Raw genomic sequence first — 27,249 nt, forward strand, 5'->3', positions numbered from 1 at the left:
TCTTGATAATTTAGTTCTAGGTTGTCTTCATTGGGGATGCCTGGGACCTTTCCCTTTCATTACTAGTTATCACATTTTTACTTTAGTATTTGATTTGGGGAGAAATTATGTCTTACACTATATCAACCTTCAAATTGGCAGAGTTAATTAAGCTTACAATGAGGGTTTCAGGTCAGAGGCATCAGAACCACTGTATATGGTTGTACATTTTTGCCCTGCATACAGTCACCTGGCTATGGGGGTGAGATGAGGATACTTGCCTAGACACGCCCTGCACCCTTGAGTGTAATTCAGGCTTACAGAAGATGGGGCACTTTTTTCCCGAAAAAATGTATTGTCTGTACCTAAGTCATGGAAGCCTGCCCAGAGGGAGGCTTTAACGAATTCTAAAAGAGTGCTGAGTAGGGTGGAGATGGCCCTGAGAGTAGTTTCTCTTCACAGTCATACTCGCATATGAACTGTTACCCTTGTCATCTGGAGTCAAGGTTTCATAAAGTCTGCCTTTTTGCATATTAAGTCTTAATATAGTATAAATAAGGATGCTAAGTATCAGAAACCAGTTTTCATTAATGGCCTTATCAGAATTACACTGAATTTTCTAATATTCTAAATGAATATGTGACTAATTTTATTCACAGAACACACATTTTTACCATTAAAAATGACATGACACATGAATTCATCCAAGCTGTTGATTTTTTTTCTCAGAGTGTAAGTGTGTGTGTGTGTGTGTGTGTGTTTGTGTGTGTGTGTGTGTGTGACAGACACGGAGCTAGGGAGACAACTGTTACCCACATATCACTGGAAAATAATTGTGCTCATGGTCAAATTTTTTGCTTGGGCTTTGTGGTTATTTTTCTCTTAGTATGCACCCTCTTGCTCACTCTCTTGCTGTTTCTCTTTGTTTCTTAGCATGTTTATCCTTGGATATCGATAATAATAATGAGAGAAATGTAAAATGTAGCTACCTTGATAATCAGGATTAATGGAAGGGAACAGTGTTCCAGATGATCTGATATGACAATGAATTTGCCTGAACTTTAAAATATATAATTGTTTTCAATATAGATGGCATGCATGGCATATATGGGAGTTTATATATCCCATATATGGCATCTTCCTTTATATCATATACAAAAAATCCTGATCAATTAGTATAATATTTTAAAATAACTATAAAGTTATTAAAATAGCATATGCTTTAAAAAATACCATCTTAAGTAAAACATTAGATCCAGAACCCATAGAAAAACATTAATATTAGTAAATTTTATTACATAAATATTACCATGGTCAAAGTTTGTTTTAAAGCATTGTAAAGTTAACAGTCAAGTATAAGACTGAGAGAAAGTACTGCAATGCATGCGACATATAGACAGTTAACTTCCAGAATATAGGAAGTATCACAGAAATCACTAAGAAACACACATCCTAATAGAAAAATGTGCAAAGGATATGACCTGACAGTTCACAGATGAAAAATACAGATGGCTAATAAACTTTTAAATATTTATTTATTTATTTATTTATCTATTTAAAGTAAGCTCTCTGCCCAATGTGGGGCTTGAACACATGTCCCTGAGATCAAGAGTCACATGCTCTATCAACTGAGCCAGACAGGCGCCCCCAGATGGCCAGTAAACTGCTAAAAGAATGCATTATTGCAGTAGAAAGCAGAGGTATGTGAGTTTTAAAAACTAGGGCACATTGTTTTTCATCCATCTAATAGGCAAGACTGAAAACAATCGTTAATCTACTATCAGAGAGGACATAGGAAAGTGAATATTCTAATTCACATTGGTATATTATTTGGGAAAAATGTGCACCAGTCCTAGTTTAAAATGTAACGATCTTTTTATCCATTCATTCCTTTTCTAAGTCTATAACCCAGAAGAAATCATACATATGCCCACAAATGTTCAAGTACAAGAATATTTGTGATGTCTCTTTTCTACTGCAGCAAATATTACATGATACAGTCTATCCAAAGTGCTTAGCCTCTGTTTGCTCACCCACCGCTGTCAAGGAAGTTGTAAGTTGGTATGGATACTATCCCCAATTTATGTTTGAAGAACATATTTTAAGGATACTAAGGAGACACAATGGCTAAATACAACATGGGATCCTGAATTGGATCATGGGACAGAAAAAGGCCATTAGTGGAAAAACTGGTGAAAAATTAATAAAGTCTAGAGGGAATAATATCGTAGCAGTGTAAATTTCTTAGTTTTAATAAATGTACTACACTTCTGCAGGATAATAGAGGAAGCTGGGTGAAGGGTATATGGGAACTGTCTGTACCATCTTTTCAACTTTTCTATAAGTCCACATTCACCCTTTTTAAATAAAAATATTTAAAGGTATTCTCAGTATCCCACAGCTAGCAAGTGGCAGAGCTACTTGGGACAGTGGGAGGAAAAGCTGTGAAGAGTAAAGACCCTTTAGAGGTCTATAGGCGGCAAAGGGACCCATATGGAGAGAGAATTTGAGAACAACCAACTCTTTTATTTGCATTTGACCAACCTATCTGACTGCAATCTTTAAACGCTACATGATAATTTTACTCTCCATGTAAAAGAAGCTGTGAAGGCAATAAAACTGAATGAGGCAATACTTAATACTCAGGAAAATCAGCAGGCTAGACAGACATGTAAACAAGTACAACATAAAGAAAGAAAGGTTCCTTGAAGCTCACTGACAACCCGGTGGGAGATGTCACCATCATAACATGGGTTTATGATATTCTGACTTTTGAAAATATATCCTGACTAGATAATCAAAAATAGTAATGCTAGAATTTAAAACTTTAAAGTGTTCTCTCTACGTATAGATGTATCCCTATTACTCTTTGTTTCTATCTATGGAGAACTCTTCTGAAAATTTTTCCAAAGTTAAGAATTCATTTGTTTAATAGATGATGGAAATAATCCTTTTGAAGTATCTTGTATGGAGCAAATACTTCAGTATACTTGAAATATGCAATGCCAGAGTTGGTGGCTTTTATCTTTATATAAGAATTCAAAATAAAAACTGAAATCCCCATCAGCAGAAAAATTATTAAGTAGACTTTATTACATGTAGAGTATAAAATATTGCATGCCACTTAAAATGGGAATAGCTCTAAGATATTTTGTCATTGGGAAAAATGGCACTTGGAGAATGGCGTATAATGTGAGCCAGTGAGCCTGTGATAAGCAGAATTTCTAATATACCCCTCAGTGCTAGTCTTCTGAAATCTCCAGATCCTGCAAATGTGATGAAATTTTACTTCTGCAGTTATGTTGTGTTATATGGCACAGTTATCTTTCAGTAAGATAAAGAGATTATCTAGATACACCTGCTAATCACTTGAGAACTTTGGCTGAAGACAGATGTGAAAGATACATGAATTCCTACTGCTGATTTGAGGATGAAGTGACTGAGATGGAATGCAGGGAGCCCTGAAGAGCTGAGAGTAGTCCACAGTCTATAGCCAGCAAGTAAACAGGGACCTTACTCCTACAATCAAAAGGAACTAAATTCTGCCAGTGACAGAAATGAGCTTGGAAGAAGACTCTGAGCTCCAGGTGAGAACACAGCGAGCCAAAACCTTGACTTTGGACTTGTGAAGTCCTAAGTAGACAATCTCTGCTTGCAGAAATGTGAGCTAATATATGGATGTTATTGTGAGCCATTGACTTGGTAGTAACTTATTATGGCAGCAATATAAAACTAATACAGAGCCAATCCAGGTATAATGCATACAATGCTGATATTTTACACTCTGGGGAAAGTGTGTAGAGATAAAAAAAAAAGTGTTTGTAAAAGATATATTTGATAAAGAACCGTTATCCAAAACATACAGAGAACTTTCAGAACTCAAGAATAAGAAAACATACCACATGAATAATAAATGGACTGTAGAGGGGCACCTGGCTGGCTCAGTTGGTAGAACATGAGACTCTTACTCTCACAGTCTTGAGTTCAAGACCCATGTTGTGTGTGGAGCCTACTTAGAATAAAAATAAATAGATGGGCCATAGATATGAATAGACATCTCACCAGAGAATATGCACAGATGACAAGCATATGAAAAGATGTTCCACATGATAAATGCAGATTAAAACAAGGAGATACCACTACACACCTATTAGAATGGCCCAAGTCCAAGTGCGGGTGAGGATTTGGAACAAGAGGAACTCTCATAGCTAGGGCCAGTGCAAAATGGCACAGCCACTGTGGAAGATACTTAGGCGATTTCTTGTAAAACTAAACTTATTCTTTCCATACAGTGGGGCAATTGCACTCCTTGGTATGGTCCAAAGGAGTTAAAAACTTATGTCCACAGAAAAACTTGCACGTGGATATTTATAGCAGCTTTATTCATAATTGCCAAAACTTGGAAGTACTCAAGCTGTCCTTCAGCAGCTGAACGGATGAACTGCGGTACATCTCAACAATGGAATATTACTCACTGCTAAAAAGAAACAAATTACTGAGCCATGAAAAGATATGGAGGAACCTTACATGCATATTACTAAGTGAAAGAAGCTAATCTAAAAAGGCTACATTCTGTATGATTTCAATTCTGTGACCTTCTGATAAAGGCAAAACTCTGGAGAAAGTGAAAAAAAAATTAGTTGTTACCAGAGGTGGAGGAAGGAGGGATGAATAGGCAGAGCCAAGTAAATTTTTAGGGCATTGAAAACATTCTGTATGATCCTATAATGATAGATACACGTCATTATACATTGGACCAAACCCGTACAATATACACCACCAAGAGTTCCTTAGTGTGAAATACTGGCTTTGGGTAATTAGGATGTGTCAATGTCAGTTCATTATTTGTTCACAAAGGTATCACTCTGGTGGAGGATATTGCCAACAGATAATTCTAGGTATGGGTGGGGACAGATATATGAGAAATATCTGTATCTTCTTCTCACTTTTGATATGAACCTAATACTATACTTAATATATAAAGTTTTTTGAAATATTCACATCGTAATGATAGGTTAATTGGGAAAAATGAAATCACTAAAAGGAATTCATTTGTTCATTCATTGGGGTAACAGTTTGGGCATTTGTTCCAGGCACTCCACTAATCACTGAAGAGCCAGCCTGCATTATCATGAAAGGTTACAGGAACCCAAACAAATGCCTGTGTGTGTCCTGCAATGCTCATAACAGACATGACCAACTAATTCAACTAATTATTTCCCACTCATGCCAAATAGGACCTCAGAATCATTATGAACACAACCCAATAGGTCACCACTAGCCATTGATCAGATTTGGGCATGCAGGATATAACCTATTCATCACCCCTCATCTGGTGCATTGTATATATGCTAGAGTTGAACCTTAACATAAGTGTGAAGAATAATACAGAATGTTTTCAAATAATTCAGAGCTCTACTTTAAATTTAGAAATACATCTGTTTTAATTACAGCATAGTAATCATGTGTTACTGTATTATAATAGTCCTTTGTCTGCCGATTTATAGGTTATATGCTAATTGTGTACTTGTTTTTCTTTCCTTTACATCCATCTCATATATTTACAAAAACGGAGACTGCAAAGTCATCAACATGATTAATGCAGAGTTTAAAAATTTCCGAGAATATACTCTCTTTTATACATTCAAATAGATAATAATCTAGGAATATATTAAGCTTTGAAAATTACCGGAAAATATTTCTCACATGCGGCTGTCTTTGCTGTATGTGAAATATACTGATTGCTGGTACATTTGGTTCTGCATCTAGTAACTGATGTGTGGGTTAGTGACTTTTTCTGCGTTGGTTTGAGGCATTTAACCCTCAACCTTCCACTAAACCTAGAAAGCCAAAAATCAAACATTTTGTCACACTATCCAGTTGATTTTCCACAGGAATGGTCTTAAAGTAAGGAAATCTAGTGAACATTTTAAAAGATGATAATGAAATGTGACCATCTACAAGTAATTGCTGCCATTTTTGAGCACAGAATCTGTGAGAAGCAACTTATATTCATTATCACATATAACTGTCACAATAAATTATCTCGTTTAATTATCACAATTGTCACAAAGCACTCTTGACCACTGAAGGATGAAAACAACTGAAGTTTAGATTCACGGCCAACGCAGCTAGTATGTTGTAGAGCTAGGAACTGAATTCAAATATAGCCTCCTATAAAAGTGAGGAGGATTAAGGGGTGCCTGGGTAGCTCAGTTGGTTAAGCGTCTGACTCTTGATTTTGGCTCAAGTCAGGATTTCATGATTTGTGTGATTGAGCCCTGCATCAGGGTCTCTGCTGACAGCTCAGAGTCTGCTTGGGATTCTCCCTGTCCCTCTCTCTCTTCTCCTCCCCCACTGACACTCCCTTCCTCCCTCCCTCCCTCTCAAAAATAAATAACAAACTTAAAAAAAGGATCAAATATGTTATTGGGTAAATACACTTCATTAATTTTCAAATATTATAGAAAAATGCATAGTTATGTGTTATTACATGTGTCTTTAGAAGAGAATTTACAAAATTTAAGCTGGGCATAATGCCTTCCTGGCACAGATTACATTTCCTGGACTCCCTTGCAGCTAACTAGGCTCAAGACGTGGTGTGAAACCATTCATGTCATCTACTTAGAGGCAAAGCTGCTTTTCCTAGTCTTTGTCTTTCCTCCGTTCCGTAAGCTAGAAATTGATTGCGGCAGTGACCAAAGTCCACCATGCAGAGGAGGAAAACCAGCCCAGCAGGTGGTGGAGGAAGATGGAAGGAACCCTCCTTGTGGCCATTCCATCCTCCCAGCCTGGAATACTCACTACTGGACTGTTTGTCATGTGACAGAGAAATAATGTTCTGTCTTATTTAACTCAAGTAAACTACTGTCACTCTGTTAGAAAGTTTAGCCTTAATGAATATAATTTAGTTATCTGAGTTTTACTGTCAATCTACCCCACCCTCTACTTTAATCCTAACCCTGACCTCAACCCTACACCCCTTTTTTTCTGCAATTAGTCTCACAAAACATAAGAAACAATGAAAATATATCACTAATTAACATATAAAATGGGAGACAAAAATCACATCATAATATCATGGGACTATATAGGACACAGGTATGTATTCTATACGTTCTTACAGTATTTGATAGTTCTCCTCATTTTTGCTCTTTCATGCTTTGATTCAGGTTTACATCATTAGTGTTTTTCAACACAATTTTATTAGTACCTGCTATAACTAAAGGTCTGTTTCCCCCCATTCATATGTTAAAATCCTGCCCCACAAGGTGATGGCATTGAGATGGGACCTTTGAGAAGTGATCAGGTCAAGAAGTCAGAGCCTCATGAATGGGATTAGTGCTCTTATCAAAGAGACCATGTGAAGTTATACACAAAGACATGACACACTAAATCTGCCAGTGCCTTGATCTTGGACTTCCCAGTCTCCACAACTCTGAAAAATAAATTTCTGTTATTTATAAGCCACTAGGTTTATAGTGTCTTGTCATAGCAGCCTGAATGGACTAAGACAGTATCTATACTTTCCAAGCATGCCATATCATGGCGGAGAGGAAGATCAGTAGAGTCCTCGCTTGTTTGCAACCCAATGGGGTATCAGACATGTAGGGAAATACCATCTCAGTGGATTCAGTAGTAGAGAAAGAAACCAAGTCTTATGGGAGAATAAAAAAAAGTTGCTTCAGGAGAGTCTCCTAGACTACATTTGTCTATTCACACTGCCATAACAAAATACCACAGACTGGGCGGCTTAAACAACAAACATTTGTTTGTCAGAGTTCTGCAGGCTACAAGTCCAAAATCAAGGCAATGACACATTTGGTTTCCTAGTGAGGGCCCTTTTCCTGGCTTGCAGATGGCCACCTTCTTGTTGTGTCCTCACATGGCAGAGGGAGAAAGGGGGGCGGGGGGGAGGCAAAACTATGAGCAAGCTTTGGTCTCTCTTCCTCTTCGTTTATCTTTTAAACATTTAGTTTTGACAGAGAGTGAGCAAGGGAGGGGCAGAGAGAAGGGAACAGAGGATCCAAAGTGGACTCTGAACTGACAACAAAGAGCCCGATGTGGGGCTTGACCTCATGAACCACAAGATCATGACCTGAGCCGAAGTTGGACACTTAACCTACTGAGGCACCCAGGTGCCCCTGTCTTCCTCTTCTCATAAGGATACTCATCCCATCATGGGATTATGGGAGAATAAAGAAAAAGTTGCTTCAGGAGAGTTTCCTAGACTAAACCTAAGTATCGCCCAAGGGCCTTACCTTCGCATACCATCACACTGGGGGTTAGAGTTCCAACATACAAATTTTGTGGCATGCAAACATTCGTTCCAAACACAGATGATGTAAAAAGTGCACTCAACATTGAAGGTTCACTGACTTCTAGCCTTTGGGTTATTACAGTTTGTTTTGAAGGCATGCAGGGTATAGGATAATTGAAAAACTCCATGCTTTCTCTTCATTCTGCAGATACTGTGGTATTTGGTTTACTCTCTGCTTCAGACTGTGTAGAAAAACTATCCCTTCACATTCATAAAGCTGTAAATAACTACTCTTGTACCTTGTACTCTAATACCATCTTGTATTAGAAAGGGCTTTTTGTTTTTGTTTGTTTTTTATCTTGAAATAATTATAGGGTCATAGGAAGTTGCAACAATAGCACAGAGAGATCGCATGTACCCTTCATCCAGCATCCTCCGATAATAAAATCATGTAGAACTCTAGTACAGCATCAAAACCATGATTGCACAGGTTATTCAGATGTCACCACTTCCTACAAGCACGTGTGTGTGTGTGTGTGTGTGTGTGTGTGTGTGTGTGTAGTTCTGCGAATCTTACCGCATATGACAGCCACAATAAATATGCCAAACTGTTCCATCATCAGGAAGGAATCCCCTTGGGCTTCTCTGTTATAGTAGCATACTCCCCAGTCCTGATCCATGGTAACAACTAATATGTTTTCCATCTCGATAATTTTGTTATTTTAAGAATGCTATATAAATGGAATACTACAGTATAAAACCTTTTTTTTAACAGTAAGGATACAGTACAATGCATGTGACCAATCTCAACCAGATGTTGTCTCTCATCTGGCTAATTGTTTAGGCTTTCCCCAGATATTTCCTTGTAATATCTGCTGTTGCTACATTTGGGCTCTCCTCTGTTTATGTCTGGGAACAGAAGCCAAACCAAAGCTGGCCACATAGTCCTGACTAAGAGGCACGCAGGACCGTATTCCTAACCAGAAACACTCTGCAAGGGCTTGACAGCACTCAGTTATCTAGTTTATATGTGAAGGGATGCTTTTTCCATCGTGCATTCAGAGGGATGATGCATCGTGCTCACTCGAAGGTTTGGGCAGCAAACGGGGTTATTTTTCCATAGGAGGGCAACAATATACAGTGACATCAATGACCAGTGTTGCATCTTTGGATGAAATAAGAGTGAGAGGAAATGAAACCAACCAGCAACAAATAACAAGCATCAGCAGCATGGTCCTTCACTGCCTGGACCATCTGAGAGGTCAGAATAGAACAAGGAGACTGGGTTGCTGGTGAGCCTTGCCATCTCAGGGCACGCAGTGAATTGGCAGCAGGTATTAGTCTTACCTGGTATACACAGCAAACTGGCTTCATTGCTACTCACAGTCTGCATGCTTCTCACGGCCAGGGCACAGGTGTGCTCTTGCTGTGGGAAGTGAAAAGACAAAGGGTGAGTTTTTCTTGACTAACTCTAAACCCTCCTCACATCTTAGTACCAGATGGATTTTACTAAAGGTAAAACGTTAAATCGTACAGTTACTAGAAGCAGCATAGACACATATGTATATAACTTGGGGGTAGAGAAACCTTTTAGTGCATCATAATATAAAAGACATTTTCAGAAAGTTTATACTAAATAATAAAATATTTTTGGCAAAAACCTAATATATAGGTTAAAAGACAAGTGATGAATGGATAAATATATTTTATAGTATAGTAGGTCTATAGTATGTACAGTTGGTATATTTTGTAGTGTCTCTCTCTCTCTCTCTCTCTCTGTCTCTCTCTCTCTCTATATATATATATATATACACACACACAGAGGAAAGGGTTAATATATTTAGTATGTATTTATATAATATATATTTCATATATTAATGCTTCTTGGTAATTAAAGAAAAAACTATAAATTCTGCAATAGAAAAAATGATCTAAACAAGCATTTTTTTAGTATAGTTGACATATATTTAGTGTCAGGTATACAGCATAGTGATTCAACAAGTTTATATATTATGTATGCTACGCTCTCCACGAGTGTAGCTACCATCTGTCACTGTGCAGTGTTGTTACTATACCGTTAACTTTATTTCCCTATGCTATACCTTTTATTCCTGTGATTTACTCATTTCGTAACTGAAAGCCTGTATCTCTCACTCCCCTTGACCCATTTTCCCCGTCCCCCCTCCACGCTTCCCTCTCGCTGCCATAAGGTTGTTCCCTGTATTTATAGGTCTGATTCTGCTTTTTATTTCCTGAACAAGAATTGTAGAAAACAAATAAAAGTATTTATTGAGTGATCCTTTGTTCCTGGTATTGTGCTACGTAATTTGAAAAAAGCAGAGTATCAGAAATTTAACAATTTTGGGGCGCCTGGGTGGCTCAGTCGGTTAAGCGTCCGACTTCAGCTCGGGTCACGATCTCGCGGTCCGTGGGTTCGAGCCCCGCGTCGGGCTCTGGGCTGATGATGGCCCGGAGCCTGGAGCCTGCTTCCGATTCTGTGTCTCCCTCTCTCTCTGACCCTCCCCCGTTCATGCTCTGCCTCTCTCTGTCTCAAAAATAAATAAACATTAAAAAAAAAAATTAAAAAAAAAAAAAAGAAATTTAACAATTTATTGGAAGCTTACAGGAAATTTATAGTTGAGTGGGAATAGTATTAGTGGTCAGTAAATATCAAAAATAAATAGAGCCTCATACTTAGCCAAAGAAGTGCCGTCCAAACAACCATAAAATGTAATTTTCAACTGATCAAATGGCTAATGATTAAAAAAGGAGAATAGTCAATGTTGATTTGCATGTTGGGAAATTGGCATTCTGTAGTCTACTAACAACTTTTTAGATACAATTGTCAAATATATTAAAATTACTTAACAATATATACATATACATATAGATACAGACACAAAGGTTATCATAGCATTACTTACAACTGTGAAAAAATTGAAACAACATACATATTCCACAAAGGGAAATAGGGCAAGAACATTACGTTACACTTCTATAATGGGGTACTATGCACCATTACGAATTATGATGTAAAACTACTTTACCTATGTACAGGTTCTCAGACAAATGTGCATAGCATTTTATATGTGCAAAACCAAATACACAAATGCCATGAAAAATGATGTTTTTCTCTAGGTGGTGATTGGTCATTAGAAAGAAATTACTTCTACTCCGTGTTTTCTTCTCTCTCTTTTTTTTTTAAACGTAGAATTAGCACTTATTACTTGTAACAACAAAGCAGTGAAGAAAAAGAGGCAGATTAAAACATAGGAGTTATAACACATCGAAAGTTAATACATTAGTGTTTTCTTGAACTCTATTTTGTGTTTTTAAGGCTGTTCAGGAATAGCAGCTAGTTTGACCCTCAGAACAACTCTGTGAGTTAAGTGTTGTTTCAGCTGAGCAAAAAGACCCTCTAGAACACACTCACAGCAGGAGCATAAAATCAAAGATTTATCACCAGTGAATTAAAAGAAAATTGTACACATTAATCAGTGTTGGAAGAACAGGATGAGCCAGACATTGTAGAGATACCCTCTCACTTTGTTCTCTTTTCCCCCGGGAGATTCACTGGAGGCCTGTGTGCTCACTTCTTAAACCCGGTGGGGTAACTGTGAGCAGGTGGGAACTGTCAAAATTGGGTTCTGCACGCAAAGCATACTAACCAGGCCACACAGGGAAAACTGTTTCTTCCATAATAAAAGTTGGACTAGTACTATGTGGCCTTATGATTTCTTCCACCTGCAGTTTGCTATATAATTCTTCCAGTGAGGCTCCTTGCAGACTTAAATATCTTCCTCCACATTTCAAAACAATCCCTGCAATCTGTAACAGGCATTGCCTATGTACACATGCATATGTGTGCGTGCACATACAAACAAAATACATAAACAGTGCTTTTACTTTTTAAAAATGTTAATCTCCTATAACAGTATTAATATCTTTTTTTATGGATGATAAAATCGAGACCGTGTAAATGTAGTTGACCACATACTACTGACATACTGCTGGCAAGTTGCCCAGCCTGGACTTAAACCCAAGTTTCTTGGTTCCAAAGGCTATACTGTCCCCGTTAATGCCACCTCAAGTGTCCCCAAAGGGTTTTTGACTCTGAAATTCTAAAACTTTGACTCCTTGTAGAGGAGAGCTTTAAATTATGCAGGATGTTGCTTTTTTGTAGTGAAGAGTCAAGGCAAAGTAAGAAGAAAGTGATTAATCAGGCATGGTGTAACCACTAAGGACGCTATAGATCTTAAGTAGTTGTAGGATCAAGACCAGTGTCATTACTTTGTGGGAGTTATGTCTATCTGTTCACCATTGTATCTGCCTTAGTGATCCCATAAGTGAGAAACATATTCTCCAGCTCATTAAAACACAGTTGGCATGACCATATATATTCAAATGTATTCAAATAAATGTCTCCTGTCTTCACTTTTGACAACTCTCATGTTGTTGTTTTTTGTTTTTGTTTTGTTTTGCTCCACCAATAGAAACTGACAAAAGGACCTAGAAGTTTAGACTTTGCTAGAAGCATAGTTCTCCTAACAGACAAAGTTGCAAAGTTCTTTTTTCCATGGCAATCTTCTGAGTCATTGAGGCACTGGAACTTCTGCAAATTCCTTTTCGGTAGAGCACCGAAGCAATTCTGTGGCCAATTCTGTGGCCCTGAAGTTCTTGATAACTTACTTAATATAGTACAGAGTTTTTCTAAGGTGAAGCTTCGTTTCTGAATTCTCCCTGTCCCTCTGTTTTGTCCTGTGAAGCTCTGAGTGGATATATAATACTTAACTGGTGCTGTAATGCTCTTCTGAGAAGTCAGGGACCTTCTGAAACTCCCAGGTTTCATCATAAAGAAGATTACAATAGATTTATTGTACATAGGAAGTGAGTTATGAAGTGTTTTCTGTTAGGCATCGTTTTAACAGAGAATCTTTCTTGAAAATTTGGTGTTGGCAGAAAAGAACACTCTCGCCTGAATGAACAAATTATTTTCTTGAGCAGAGATTTTCCCATAAACTCAGTCTTCCTTGAAGAGTTATCGATTTACTTCTTGGCTTATGAATCACTAGTAAGACTAAAGAAATCAAAAGGAAAATTAAAAACATATACTTCAAAGTGAACAAAGAATTGAATCTTTTATTTTTTATCCTCTTTGATATGACTGTGGTTAGAAAAAGCTCAGGGGCAGCTATGTGGCCATTATCTTAGTAGTTCTTGGCGTAATCAGACCCCACCCAGAAAATAACTGTTCTCAATTAAAAGGTACGATTTGGACGATATATTATAGACATCGTTGCCTGTTACATTTCTGGGATCTTAAACCTCTGTATTTAAATTTTTAAAAATTATGTTCATTTATTTTTGAGACAGAAACAGAGGGGTAGGGGCAGAGAGAGAGAGAGAGAGAGAGAGAGAATCCGAAGCAGGCTCCAGGCTCTGAGCTGTCAGCACAGAGCCCAATGCTAGGCTCGAACTCACAAACTGTGAGATCATAACCTGAGCCGAAGTCAGACACTTAACTGACTGAGCCACCCAGGCGCCCCTGATTTCATTTTTTAAACACAATGGGAAACACACTGGTGGTTCTATTTCTTAAATACCATATGCCCCTTCTGGCTTCAGGATGTGTACATACGTGCTTTCTCTTTGCCTGGAACGTTTTTACCCACCTCTTGTCCTCAGGTCTTGGCCAAGATGACAGATCCTTACAGGGGGAGGCTTTCTCTAATCCAATTTTGCCACCCCCTGCCATTGTTCTTACAGTATTCATACTTGCCTTTATATTATCCTTTGTGTATATATCCCACTTACATGTTTGCTTGTTAAAATTCTGTGGTTCCCTTTGGCATATAAGGTGTATAAAGGTATTGCATCTCAAGTGTGGGTGGACTGACCATGATGCCAGTGACCTGTAGCTTCACAGGTACTTACTTATATTGGCAAATTTATATTATTTTTTTCAAGAGGGTTCCCAAATTTATTAAGTACTGGGCCCCAAGAATCTGCCTTTGCCTTGACCACTAGAGCAGACACGCTTGAAGTACTCAAAAATAATTTTTAAAAGGATGATTTTCAGGCTCCTCTGGGCCCATTATTGGATTTCAGCGTTTATTTAAAGAAGGGATCTACTGAATTGAAACCATTAAACTTAAAACTTTTCCTTAATTACATTATGTTGTTTCAGTTTGTCTCATTAAATTAAAAATATTCTGAGCTTGGCTTTTTATTCATCTAGAAGACTTCAGTCCCGTCACATCTATCACAGTACTTGTAGTTTGTGGGGTGGTTTTTTTTTTTTTTCCTGTTACCTGGCTTTCCCTTACCTACGGTTGTCCCTTTTGATTTCTGAAGTACTTCCTGCTTACGTTTAACTTTTACATGGTTTAGAAGATGGAAGAGCAGATTAAAAAAACTGGTGAAAGGACTAGTATAGGCAGGTTATCTGTATCTGGTCCAGGGAAAAATATTACATCCCTGAGTTAAAATGCAGGCAGATCCTGAGATGGAGAAAATGGCATTTTTGTTCGGGTTGTTCCCTCTTCCCAAAATGACCTCACCTAGCTTCTCTGCTTGCCTAACTTTTCAATTCTCACAATAGCAAAGGGTCTCCCAAGTGTTAGCTCTGCTCCCCTCCTTTTCCATGAGTTAGGTATTTCTAATATGTACTGCTCTAGCCCTCTATAAGAAAAAAAAAAAACTCCATCGGAGAGCACTCTCCGCACCCATTCTTCCTTTGGTTTACTTGCTGTTCCCCATGGAGAGATTATAAGCAACCTGAGAAGTGGAAGAGTGTCTTCCATTTCTAGATCTTCAGCACTGTGCAGAATGCCTGGCAGCTTGGACAGCTCACTATGTACTCGATGACCGGATGGTGAAGTAAATGAACTATAACTAGACTCTAGTGGAAGATGCAGTGGGCAGGCAAGCCTACAGGGCATGTAAGGCTTGACCTGAAACCACCAAATAAGTTGACATTGACTTAGCGGAGAGGCATGCAGAGGAAACAACTCGAGAACAGGCACAGAGGCGGGAGTCAGCGTGTTGTGCCTCCAGGGTGAGGAGGCAGGAATCTGTGGAGCTGAGAGATTATGTTGGAAAGTAGGAAATTTCATAGGAGTGGCTATATTTAAGGCCTTACATAGAAAAGAGAGCTCTTTGTTTTGGGCATACTATGCAAAAGGGGAGCTATGACTGTTAGAATCCAAATGCCAGAGGAGGTAGTAGTCTTTTCACTGAATTTGCTAAGGCTTACTGCTCTTGTCGTTTGTTTGTTTGTTTGTTTGTTTGTTTATTTTTTACTGAGAGTGTTCTGCTGTAATTTCTTTTGATCTTGTTCCGTGTGACATAACTAATATGGCTCGTTTGGACAGAACTGTTAGGAACATTAATTAAAATTATTCTATTATACAAGCATTTAAAGCCAGAGAAAAACTTTGGTAATTGGAAAACCTTGGAAGACATGACCTTCAAACCATTCTTTATGCTTTAGCGTCACATAAAGATACTAAATGAGAAAAACAAGAACTATTGTTATATTAATGCCAAATAATATCTATTTCAGTTAAAGGGCAACTATTATTTGAATGACTAAATGTGATGTGTTGCAGAAGAAAAATAGCCTTTCTTTCAAAGAAGTTTAGGGTTTTTTCCCTTTAAGATACTAAATGAAAATCTTGGTTATCAACTAAAATACAGGAGAGGAAAGGCTCTTTAAAATGCCGTTTAAACACTTTCTAGCATTAGAGAGTGTATTTAGTGAGGAAAAAAAAAAGAGCAACCTTTTACTTAGCTGTCAGATTTTTAGAACCATGACTTAGAAACCTGAAGCTTCAAGGGCACCTGGGTGGCTCAGTCAGTTAAGCGTCTGACATCGGCTCAGGTCACAATCACACGGTTTGTGAGTTCAAGCCCCACGTCGTCCGGCTCTGTGCTGACAGCTCTCAGGGAGCTCTGATCTCCCTGTCTCTCTGCCCCTCCCCCACTTGAACTCCGTATCTCTCAAAAATAAATAGATGTTAAAAAAATTTAAAAAAGAAGAAACCTGAAGCTTCCACTTTTATCTTCTGAATGAAGTTGGCAACTTGATACAAGAGGAAAAACTGATTGCATTGTACTAAAAAGTGGAATTTTAATCACATGTACTTGCTTTGATCACATAATTTCCCATTAAATGAAATTGATATTAAAAAAGTTTTCAAGATGATTTTATTGTGCCTTTTATGTCAAAGTTTGGGGCCATATTAAAATTATCGAGGACTCATCCCCAAGTGCTCTGTCGTAGATGCTAGTGTATGATCAAAGAGGCCTGATAAGCAAGTAAACTTAGAAATTTGAAAAGGCCATGAAGAGGCCTGAATTTCAGAAGTATCATCCAAGGAAAGTTTATTTTTTTATACAAATTATCTTAAATTACTGTTTTCTTCCCCCAAGAGCAGAAACTATGACTAAGAGAGCAGAATACCAGAGGTATCATGACTCTGACATCTTGGGAAGGAGACAGCAGTGGTGGATTCAGCCATAAGGCAGGCAAGGTATTCTTCCTTCAGTATTTCATTCATGAGACAATTAAGAGTACTCCTGGCTTGCTTTGATGGAAAGGTAAAGTCACACAAAAACTTCTGCAGAGGGGCGCTGGGGTGGCTCACTTGGTTAAGTGTCCGACTTTGGCTCAGGTCATGATCTCATGGTTTATAGGTTCAAGCCCCGCATCAGCCTTTCTACACACAGCCAGCTTGGGATCCTTTGTCCCCTCCCTCTCTCTGCCCCTCCTCCTCCCCTGAGTGTACTTGCAGTCTCTCTCTCAAAAATAAATAAACATAAAAAAAAAAAAAAAAAAACTTCTGCAGACAGGTTTTCTCCCAAAGGAGACCTAGGCAACTATAGCGGGTCTCCCATGGAGTCTCGGAACACATTTTTGCCCAAATATGCCTGTATTCAAGAGAGCCGGGGCTTTGTACCTGCTGAAATTGCCAGCTTTACCAAAACAGGATAGTCCCAAGTTTCCCTGTGTTTCTCTATATTCTGCTATGAAATAAATCGCTTAGTTGCTTAAAACAAGAGCAATGTATTGTTTCTTAGAATTCTCTAGGTCACGAATTGAGGCAGGGCTTGGCTGGGCAGATTATCTGCTCTACGTAACAATGGCGGTAGTTACACTCAGCTGCATTTGGCTGGTGGCTGAGCTAGTCTAGGAGATAGAAAACTTCACTCACGTGTCTGGTACCTCAATGCTCTTCTACATGGCCCCTCTTTTTTCATCCTCCAGTTGTATGGCATAATCTTCCCTTCCATCATGAAGGCTGGCTTCCTGTCTAGAGAAAGCAGAAGATGCTTCTTCAGAGTTAGGCCCAGGACTCACACAGTGTTCAATCTGCTATATATATCCTGTTGGTCAAAGTAATCACCAAGCTGGCTCAGATTCAAGAAGAGAGGAAACTGACTCCATCTCCTCATGATGTGCATTCAAAAAGGGAAAGAATTGATGGTGGTCACCTTTGGAGACCAAACACTGTGTCTCTAAGTGGGTTACTTAGAGTCCCAGACTGGCCTTCCTTCTGTCCCCATAGTAGCTCTGGTGACCTCAAGCACATCTTCTGGCAATGTGGTACAAGCAAATCTAGGGCAATGTGGGAATTTAGAGTTGAACAGATCTAGAATGGAATCATGGTTCTACCTCTTCTCAATTAGGTAATGCAATATAATGAAAGCCCACTTGAGCAATGTGTTCTACATCTATGAAATTGGGATAATATTATTACCTTGGATAGTTACGGGGATTAGAGATTTACATGAAGAGATTTGCATATATCAGGTGCTGAAGAATGTCTGTTGTTGTTGTCATTATTACTTTTATCATTAGGTGAGTGTTGGAGAATAGCTTTCTAGCATACTTCTTCCTAAAATCCTTTCTATTCAGAAAGCAAATTGAAAGACTAGAAGGAGATTGTGATGCTTTTCTGAGACACTCAACTGTGAGACGCTCTGGCCTTCTCTTGTCAGGAGCCTCTTAAGTGGGAAGAAATCTTAGAGAATTAAGGATAAACCACACATTCAGAATTTTAGGCTGATCTTGAAAGAGGTGAAGATTGCTGATCTTCACCCCATTTCAACATATGAATGGGATAAGCCCCAGAGAGGAAAGATGTAGGACAATATATTACAGACCTCCTATCAAGTGCTTTGGTTACATAACTCAAACATATAATAGTAATATAATTATATAAAGTAGACTTCCCTTATTGAAATACAATATATGATATAAACATATGACATGTATACTCTTGTCTAATTTCTTACATATGTATGCATATACTTATGCTAAAAGAGATTCATTCTGTTAATCTTCCCAAAGACAATAATTTCTTATTTTTGTTATGAAAGAACATTCTACACAAGTAGCCCATCCTTGGGTCAGGACCAGCTTCATGGGCACAGTACCTGTGCAGTTGAGCAGGTGCCCACGCATAGAAGGCTTCGTGCTTGTTTTAACACCCTTCTCTTACCCTCTTGACATCCTTAGTAATATTTGAATGAGGGACCCTGCATTTTTATTCTTCACTGAGGCTGGCAAATTACTTAGCCAGTCCTGACTTCAGTATACTGTTAGCTCTGAAATCATATAATTCTGATTAGAATTAATTTAATTTTTAATATGTTTATTTGTATGTGCATGTTAGTAAGTAGATACATGCATAAAATATTCATAGATAAAATGTCCATCATTCAACAAATAATTATTGAGGGTTAACTTGGTATGTATGTGAAGAATATATTACTTCATTATTTATCATTTTATTATTTTATATATTGTTATGAGGAAGAGAGAAAGATCAAGAAGTTTTGTGATTCCTGAGACAGATGTTCCAAAGAATGTTACCTGGAAGCTCTTTATTAACTATTCAGAGGAGGGCCAGTGACAGATAGATGCCTTCTCCCCACGTGTCAACCCAGAGGTGTCTCTAGTGGCCTGCTCAGTTCTCTTGCGGTCACTCAGCCAAGAGTAATAATTTTACTGTCACAAGCATCATTTTAATTATGCAGAATAAAGTGACTCAACTGCCAAAAGTAATGTTTATGACAAAAAACAACAGTTATTTTTTCCCTCTTTACAAATACAATGAAGTATGATAACAGTATATTCAGCTTGAGGAATGACAGAATTCTCTCTCTCTTTCTTTCTTTCTCTCTCTCTCTCTCTCTCTCTTTCTGTATGTGGTTTTAGAATTCCTTTGCCTATGAATTAGAGTAATTACTTTATGTAGAAACAGTTTGATAAAAAACATCAGATGATTTCCAGAAACTTTGATATTTTGAAACTTAAAGAGAGAAAATAGAAGCCAGTAGTCCAATTAAGTAAGTCATTAAAGGCTGTGATGATAGTGAGGGAGGTCTTAGGGCTTCCGATGGTTTTGAAAATATAAAGTAGTAAATCACATTTCATTTTATCCTCACAGAAGGCATCATGATGGCTCAGCCTCCATCACAGAGGTGGGATTACCAAATGTTTGCTTCTTAGTAATGACAGTCCTGATAAGAAAATTGGCAATCTTCAGCTTATTCAAAAATCCCAAGTTTTTATTAAGCCCAGTCAACAAATCTGCAGTTTGAATTCTATTTTTGCATCTCCCTGACAAATCCCTAATTAAAAATACAATAATTTTCAGTATCACACTAAGGCAGTGGATTACAGTTTATGCTTTCTTATTTCTAAATGTTAATATGAAATTCCAGCATCTAGAGAGTCCTCCCCACCTTTTATAAATGTTGATAAAGAATTTCAGAAAAACTAAGACTATAAGCAAAACCTCTGTATATATGTGAGAGCTTTGATGACAAAGGCCTATGGTATACACATACACACAAGTTTTTGTGTTGTTTATGAACAAAAAAAAGTCTTAAAGAACTGCTGATGTTAAAACACTTCTAGCTACTTTACCATTTTCTTGGTGTGACAAATAGAAAACAGTTTGTGTCCTCGGGAATCCATAATAAAATCTCAAAGGCACACTGCATTTTGATTAAGGTATGGATGGTAGATTAGAATCCTGCCGAGCAAATAAATATTCACTTCCCACCTCCCCTGCCCCCTACCTAGATGGGAAGAGTATATATCTATGATCCACTCATGTTGACTTTGGCCATGTAACTTGCCTCTGCCAATGGGATGTTAGCGGCATGACATAAACTGAGACTTGAAATGTGGCTTACGTGACTCTGGGCTCGAGCTCATTCTCTTCCTCCTGTACCACTGCCATGAGAAGAGGTCACCGATAGCCCCTAGTTCACAGGGGATGGAGAGACACATGTAGCCGACTTGGTTCCCAGCTTCGGCTTGGAGCTGAGCCCAAAGTCAGCCAAGATCACAAAACATCAGCCAACCTGAAGAAGCATGAGAGAGAAATAAATTCTTGCTATATGCATTGAATTTGAGTTTTTTCCTTTTATACAACACAACTGTGACAATAGGAACCTGATTCAACCCACTATTCAAAGAAATACACAGGCATTTTTAAGCTCTTCCAGGGCAAACTCTGGTTCAGTACCTACCCAGGCAAGGTACATTAGATTCATTGCTAGAATTGTTAAACGGAGACACCAAACAATATGAAATTAGTTGAGAATAACATTCTCTACAAAAATTATTTATGCAAAATTACTGTTTATTTTAAAATACACATAAATTTCAGTTATCTTCTATAATCAACAATATGTTCATACTGACATTCACCAAATATTTTTTAATGACTATTATGCATTACTAGGCACATGTGAGGATCATATAGATTCCTAACCAGATGTGCACAAGGAGTGGTCAAGAGTTCAATAAGCCAGAAAAAAAGATCTATCTAGGAACTTTCTGACACGTTCTCCTCCTTACCTTCATCTCATGTTGTTTTCATTTGGCGTCTAACCTCTTTCCTGCTGACTTGGCTATTTTCAGAAGTCTTACTACTATTACTGTTTACTGCATTTCTCTACCTCTTTTAAAAAAAATTAATATTTGTTTATTTTGAGAGAAAGTGAGGGAGGGGCAGAGAGGGAGAGTGAATCCCAAGCAGGCTCTGCACTGTCAGCACAGAGCCTGATGCAGGGCTCGAACTCACAAACTGTGAGATCATGACCTGAGCTGACATCTAGTCAGACGCTTAACTGACTGAGCCACCCAGGTGCCCCTCTACATCTTTTTAATGAATTTCTCTTTTTACAGCATTTTAACTAAAGCGTCACCAAGAAGAAAATTCTAACCTACCTTTCTAATTTAGGGCAATTTGGTTCTTGGAAATAGGAGAAAAGAATGGTAAAATACTCAAATTTTTACCACTGTGCTCTGTAAAATGTATATTCTTTCAGCTTCAAATCACTTAGCTTCACTGTGCCTCATTTTCCTTTCTCATCTGTTAGATGGGGAAAAGAAAAATGTATACTCATACTCCTCAGCACTGACATGATCTCATGAAGTGTGTGAAAACGCTTAAGTAGTGTAAGCCATTTCTTTCTATTTATTTAGAGCCAGTTTTCAGCCATATCAAGTTTTCTTCTTATAAAAACAAACTTGCCTTTCACACAATAATGTATCTCTTGTACAGCATCTCCCACTAAATAAAAATGAATTTCTTTTTTACAAAAGCAAGGAAACAGTTTTGTATGGAAAAACTTTTTTCTAAAATTCTAGCATCGCTATTACGGATTTACTTGTGTGTGAGTTTATTGCTACACAATAAACTCCAAATGGCTCAAAATAGATCTTGTCAATGAATAGATTGCTCTTATGACTGATATGTTCACACTACAGTTTTGTTTCATGAGATATGTATGTTGTTTTGTTTTATTTGGTTTTGTACTTTCTTATTTCTCCATGATGTCTTTGTTTGAAGTTGATGTGTCTGATTCAACTATAGCTTGGTCATTCCCAAGTGACTTTTCTTGGTGTTTGTCTTTGGGTTCTTTATCCAGTCATCAGTCGAATAACCAGAAAAAGAAAGGAAAGAAGAACGTTTCATTCAAATAGTAAATGATTTGGCTTAGTAGATGTATAAAAAGGAATTGTTGGCTGAAACCGTTATTGAAATTTTTAAATATAATTTCTGTATTATATACTTCTCTGTATATATTTAGTTATCTATATATCCTATACCTCACTGCTATGAATATTTCAGAGCTTTCTTTTTTTCATTTTTTAATGTTTGTTTAGTTTTGAGAGAGAGAGGAAAAAAGCATGAGTGAGGGAGAGACAGAGAGGGAGACAAGATCCAAAGTGGGTTCTGTACCGACAGCAGAGAGCCCAGTGCAGGACTCAAACTCACAAACTGTGAGATCATGACCTGAGCCAGAGTCAAAGTCAGGTGCCTAACCAACTGAGCCACCCAGGCATCCCTCAGAGCTCTCTTACTCTTTAAATTTGTCTACATTTTTAAAAAGGTCAAATCATGAAAATGGAGTTTCAAAAAACTCTCCAGTTGCTAACATAAAACTCACATTGAAAGACCTAGATTAAAACTAAAGTTTAATAGGAAATACTTATCTTGATTTAAAAGCCCAATGTCCTTTTAATGACTAATTTTCTTCAAATGACAACAAGTGTACACATGCCTCCCTAGTTACCACAACATTAAACGTATGTGCAGTAGAACCAGAAATAAGTGTGGAGAGATTTTCCTAAGTATTGGAAAGGCATGACTCTCATAAGCAGTGAAGAAGTTAATCACTTGAAAGCTTGTTGATTTGTTCAGACAAAATAAATTTTTATTTTTATTTTATTTCACTTTATTTTAATTTTGGAGAGAGAATGTGAATGGGAGAGAATGGCAGAGGGAGACAGAGAGAGAGAGAGGGAGAGGGAGAGAGACGCAGAGAGAATGCATGCGCACAGAACCTGATGCAGGTCTCGATTCCACAACCCTGGAATCACGACCTGAGCCGAAATCAAGAGTCAGATGTTCAGTCGACTGAGCCACCCAGGCTGCCTGAAAATAAATTTTTAAATATCATACTCATCCTAATGCTGAGCCTGGTCTCTTACATTATACATAATAGGATTGCAACAGTGCCCATAAACCATGTACCACTGAAAATAGAAAAGGACCTCCCTAATGCAAATACCAAATATTACACATTAATCACATTATGCTTTGCCATCAATTTTGCATTTACATGTAAGTACAATGCACATAGCCACTTTCTTTTGAATGAATTTTAGGTGCATTTAAAAAATACATTATGCTTATGGACACTGACATTTTTAAAAGCTGTTCAAGTTGAAATCAAATTAGAACAAACCAGTTGATACTCATTTTAATCAGAACACAAATGGCTCAATGTAGGAGAAGCCAGTATTGACTTGTTCTACTTTGCCACCGTAATGTGCATTAAATGTGCTGTCCTTCATGCAGCAACACAATGCTACCATTAACAGAACATCTGCTTTGTGCTGTTTTTCAAATGTGACACTGAGGTTTTTCTGAAGCACATACACCATAGAACTTAATTTCACCCAATTCTCTAGATACCTTAACTAGAGGTACTGGGTATATAAGTTAAACTCTTCACAGAATGTATTTATTCATTACTTTATTATGCTTGTAGTTTCACAATATTCTGAGTGAATTAATGTATTCATTACCACCAAATGAGAACTTACTATCCCTGCTAATTAAGAGTAAAAATGTTTATTGGGTATTCATAGGAAGGGTAAGCTCCGGTGCCAAAATGGTAACAATTTTTACGTATATTAAATAGAATTATGGGTGCTTAAATTCTTTTCTAGATACTCTAAGTCTTCTCTAATGGGTAAACTTCTCTACCCATTCTTTAAACGCTGGCTTGCCTTCATTATTTCTTATCTCACCCTGTATTCTTTTCCTTCTCATTCATGTTCATTGCTTCCATTTTCAAATACCTGCTCGTGACTTCAGATGTGCATCTCAAGGCCAGACCTCTCCTCTAACATTCAACTTCACATATTTCTGCTTACCTGATATCTTGCCTTGAATATGTACCAAAGGTGCTTCAAACAGAACCTTTTTAAAATTGAACTCAAATTCATACTTTGAAATTACATACATTCTTATTCCAAGTTTTGGTAAATTGTACACTGGTAGAATCCCCAATCTCAGCAGGTGACGCAAGTGTGCACGCACGTGCACATGCCAGGGATAGAAGCAGGCATTTTTGACACCGTTTTCTCCTATACCATCCATCTGCAAACTGGCACGTAAGTCCTGCAAATTCTGTTCATATGTGGCCTTCTCATCTAGGCACGGTTCTCCATCTCCAGTGTCACAATCTTGCAATACTGTACAAGTATCCAGAATTCTTTCCCCTACATGTTTATTTAAAGTTTATTTGAGAGGGAGGGAGGGAGGGAGAGAGAGAGAGAGAGACAGAGAGAGAGAGAGAATATGAATGAGAATGAATCCCAAGCAGCCTCCAGGCTGTCAGCAGGTGCCTGACAATGGGGCTCGAACTCATGAACCATGAGATCATGACCTGAGCCCAAGTCAAGAGTCAGAGGCTTAAGTGAGTGAGCCACCCAGGTGCCCCTTCCTACATGTTTTTGTTTATTTGGTTTGTTTTGTTTTTGTCTTGTTTCTGTTAATCTGTTTTCTACATTGCAGCCACATAGATCTTTAGAAAAAGCATATCTGATCAGGTCATGCCCCCACTTTAATACCTTCAATGGTTTTATTGTCACCTGACAAAAAACCTAGACTCCTTACTACTCTTGCCTTTGATTTCCACACTCAAACCAAAGTGGTCTTCTTCCAGTCTGTTACGAGTGCAGCAAGCTTATTCTTCAATCAGACCCTTGAACAGGCAGGTCCCTTATGGAACAGTCTTCAAAATTTACTCCACTTTTGTTATTCTAACTTACATTTATCCTTTTCCTAGACAAAATACTAATTCTTCAGGACAGGCTTCCCAAACTTATTGAATCAAATAATATCTTACTATTTTTATCTCCGTGTCATTTACCTTCATAACCTTGAACAGTTTGTAATGCCTGCCTCTCTCTCTCTCTCTCTCTCTCTCTCTACTGGATTTATACTTGTCTCTGCCACTAAATGATAAGCTTCATGAAGGCAAAGTCTGCCCATATTTTGTTCATTATTTTCAGCTCCCAGCACAACCCAGAGCCTAATTCTTTACAATAAATAACTGTTGAATTAAGGATTGTGATATTTTATATTCAGAAAATATTAAAGTGGGGATGAAATATATGAAGTCTGGTTGGTATTCAAAGTGCATAGAATCAGATCATCTTCATTTGCTATAAGAATGCATAAATCTGACTTTGAGATTCCACTTCTGATTTGAGTAAAAAAGCAACTAATTACCTATCTGAAAAAAACAACATAGTTTCTCCTAAATAAGAGAGCTAAGCTAAAAGCATATTTCCTAAGGGTCTTTTCAACTGCATGCTCAAGGTAGTCCTGTCATGAAAAATGCACTTATAATAAATATCACATTAATTGTTTTCTTATAACGACTGTAAGCCTACTTTAGAGTTGAGACCACTTTTTTAACCCTCATTTTGATTATCAGAATTTTGAATGTTACAAAGAGAAAACAAAATAAAAGGTAAAAAGAGAAAAGTATTGGATAAGGTTGATTACATACAGCACACGAAACTGAAGAAGGTAGCTTATCCACTATCAAGGAGTCTTTGCCTCTTCTGACCAGAAAAGGAACTCTTTTGACAACCCTCTCTGTCTCATTCATTCTAAACCTTTGCTCTTTTTATGACTTTGGTCAAGTTCCTCATTATAGTAAACAGGAACTAAATACACAAATGAAAGGGTTTTTTTTTTTTTTTCTTGCAAGCTTCCCTGTCTTCGCCTGTATAATCTTATTACTAAAACTAACACCACAGGCTATGTACGATGATGCACAGAGCACACTTCCTTGCATGTCGAGGTTCCTCAGTAAATAAGTAGTTCTGATTACTTTCATTTAAAAATATTTGTCTTGCTTCCCTACACTTTCCCCTCATACCTCTGTGACTCAATAGTAGACAGATGCTTTAGAGAATGGGTGGGGACACCTGTGTACCCCATCCCATAACTCAGTGACACCTTAGATCTAAAAAGCAGTCTGGGAAACTAAGCTATTTACATTTTTCCAGTCACAACCACTTCTTTCTTAGGACATATCTCATTTGTCTTGTGGTAGTTGGTTATTTGTTTTTCCATCTCTTCTTCCCTGACCCCTGAGTGTATGTGCATGCACTGAGAGCCTTAGTTCCAACATGCCGCTAAGAGTGAAAATACAAAGAAAACAAATGAAAAACAAACCCCAGCCTCTTAACCCATCAGATTTTAAATGCTCCAGATACCCTGGTATCCATTCAGAACTTTCAAACAGTATTTTCTTTGCAGATAAAAATACACTCTTTTGACATACAACCAGAATAACCAAATAATCAAACTTTTATCTTTGCTTGGCAGGCATTCTTGTTTTCCTTAATTTCAAAAAGATATTTCCAATAATCCTTCTTCTAAAGATAAAATATACAGGCTCATAGTGTTTAAATGAGCTGAACTTACATCTTTGGTAGGCATCCTTTTTTTTTTCCTCCTTAAATCCCTATATTTTTCCCATTATCAGCCAAGGAACATTTTAGCAACTACCTGGTCAGAACTTTGACGGTGATGATGATGATGATGATGATGATGATGTTGATGATGATGTTATTTCTTTGGTAAATTACTCCTTTCCATGTGAATTAATGGCATTTCACTTTGAAATTCCTTCTATAGTACTTATGTACTTTCTGTAAATTGTAAATTTCTTTTCCCTGGGGCAATGGGGTGGCTCATTCAGTTAAGTGTCCAACTCTTAATTTGGGCTCAGGTCATATGGTTATAAAATTGAGCTTCTAGTCAGGCTCTGCACTGGGTATGGAGCCTGATTAAGAGTCTCTCTTTCCCTCTCTCCCCCTCCCCCACTCACATTCCCTCATGAATGAGTAAATGAATACATAAACATATAAATAAAATTACATATAAATC

The 27,249-nt window shown here is 37.7% G+C and overlaps 1 protein-coding gene across 2 annotated transcripts in view; it reads left to right on the forward strand.

Moving 5' to 3' along the window:
- Window positions 1-27,249, forward strand: part of LOC123594825 (melanoma-associated antigen B18-like) — a 143,207-nt gene that overhangs the window by 102,978 nt on the left and 12,980 nt on the right. Inside the window, exon 1 of one of the 2 annotated variants that reach the window (XM_045471798.1) lies at window positions 16,651-16,773. The exons of the other annotated variant lie outside the window; for it this stretch is intronic. The gene's annotated coding sequence lies outside the window, so the exon portion shown is untranslated. Of the gene's footprint in view, window positions 1-16,650; window positions 16,774-27,249 lie in introns of those variants that run through there. 2 annotated transcript variants of the gene reach the window in all.

The sequence above is a fragment of the Leopardus geoffroyi genome, chromosome X (genome assembly GCF_018350155.1).
Source record: "Leopardus geoffroyi isolate Oge1 chromosome X, O.geoffroyi_Oge1_pat1.0, whole genome shotgun sequence".
NCBI lineage: Eukaryota > Metazoa > Chordata > Mammalia > Carnivora > Felidae > Leopardus > Leopardus geoffroyi.